The following is a 2173-nucleotide window of genomic DNA, read 5'->3' as shown; positions in this document are numbered from 1 at the left end:
AGAGAGAGAGAGAGAGAGAGAGAGAGACAGACAGACAGACAGACAGACAGACAGACAGACAGACAGACAGACAGAGACAGACTGTACATTCCAACTCGCAGTTTAAGGTCATCAGCTGACAGAAAGAAATTTATTTTACCATCTATGAAACTTAAAACAATGGGTGAAAGGGCATTTGAATACCAAGGCCCCAAGATCTGGAATGCTTTACCAAGTACTTTAAGAGAGATCAAACCTATTGATTCGTTCAAATGTCAGCTGAAGTCGTTTCTGTTTTTAAATTAATAAGATGAATATTTGGAGTCATTTTCTTTTAGTCAGAACCACAGAATTCTACACTTAGTGTAGAATTCTGTGGTCAGAACACAACGTTTTATGTAACTGTTGTACGTTGTACTGTATTGTAAACCGCTCAGAGCCTGTGTACTTTAATCGGGTTTGAGCGCTATATAAATGTCATTTATTATTATTAAAACATCTCTACTTATTATGGTGTTTGAGTGTGGCTTTTTCAGGAAGTTTTTTTATCGACACAATTTACAGCATATAGGAGGCAGGCTTCCGACTCGCCTGTAAGGACCAACCCGAACTGAGAGAGACATAAAATCTCAGCAGAAAGACAAAGACACCCGATCAAAATTTCTCCCCACTCGAGAATCGAACACGAGTCTCCTGCGTGCGACATCGACGCACCTTTATATAACCGCTACATCACAGACGCTGGTGTTATGACCTGTTGCCATCTTCTTAGTTTAAAGATAAGTCATAAAAGAGGACGAGTTAGGGAAAGTTAAAACTTTCCACGTTCATGAAGCCCGTGTTGCCACCTTTGCCCCCCACCCACCCCCTTTCGGGGAAAGGCCACTGACTGAAATGTCTTTAGGTCATTCCTAAAGGGGGGATATAATCATATAAACATGTTCGTAAGCGCTGTAGAATTGTAAATTGGCTGACTTATCAATGTCAGTCATGCTCATATTGTGCCGAAACAATGTAGATCTAGGGAGAACTGCTGCTTTTTCTTTCCTCATCCTTACCATCGTCAAATTTCCTCTACTCCTTTTGTATGTTTGTCACTCTCTTGTAAACTGCTATTTCCGGGTTGCCTTGATAGTCGAAGCGGACTTTGTGTGCTGTTGAGGCTCGTGTGGTGAGCAGAGTAAGCCTGATTCCTCGTTTGGACTTCTCTGTTAATGTTGACATCCACCCCTTGGTGCTCATAAGACCTCATGCTGTTGCGAGCGCCATAAAACCTTACTAAAAAAAAACAAAAACCCCCAACCCTCTGCTACCTCTGCTCTGTGACATCTTACCTCGTTCTATGACGTGACAGAAGCATGTGTTGCGATAGTAAGGATAAGGGAAGGGTCGCAGGCAGGGCATAGCACGCTAACTTAGCAATGGTCGCAAGACTTGAGAAAACGCAACGCTTTCACTTCTGTCAGAATATTACCCCCGCACGTGTGCTCTTCTCATAGATTACTTTTACCCGAGGCTCGACTTACGATGGCAACATTTGGGCCAGATCACGGCTTAGGCCAGATAGACAGATAGCCGAACCGGGAAACTAGGACATGTGCACGAAGACTACGGTGTCTTGGAAATAAATTTGTTGATTTTAGCTTGGCCAGCTGTTGCCTAGGCTATGTGCGTGAATGTAGGACGTGTGCATTTCTCTTCATAATATTATGACGACGTACGATGAATTAGACTGTCCTGAACGACTAATCTTGTTCTGAAGCAAAATCCGAAGCAATATTTCCGAGAGCAACACTGACTGCCACACACACAAAAAAAACAATTTCGAAAATTAATATAAAGTGACGAATTCAGCAAAAATTAGATGCTTCAGATTATGCAATAACCACCACGCTGCTTTCTTGAAACGCGTTTGTCATCAATAAATCTTTAAACGTTATTTTATGGACTTAAAATTATCAGTTTGTTGCTGGTTTCACTGATTGTAGAGAAGCAATAACAACAAAATAAAGTGCTTTTGCAGTGTCTGTTCAGGAATTCTACCATTGGTGATTTCTAGCGAGCAAAATGAATAGCCCAGGTATGTATTATTATATTATATACTTCAAGTTTATTATCATGTATGTACATGTATAAATAAATAAATAAATATTGTTATTCAAATAAGTTTATTATATATAATATGCACATGGGC

This window comes from Aplysia californica, unplaced genomic scaffold, assembly GCF_000002075.1.
Source record: "Aplysia californica isolate F4 #8 unplaced genomic scaffold, AplCal3.0 scaffold00809, whole genome shotgun sequence".
Classification (NCBI taxonomy): domain Eukaryota; kingdom Metazoa; phylum Mollusca; class Gastropoda; order Aplysiida; family Aplysiidae; genus Aplysia; species Aplysia californica.
The sequence above is the reverse complement of the archived record's forward strand: the minus strand, read 5'-3'. Positions refer to the sequence as shown.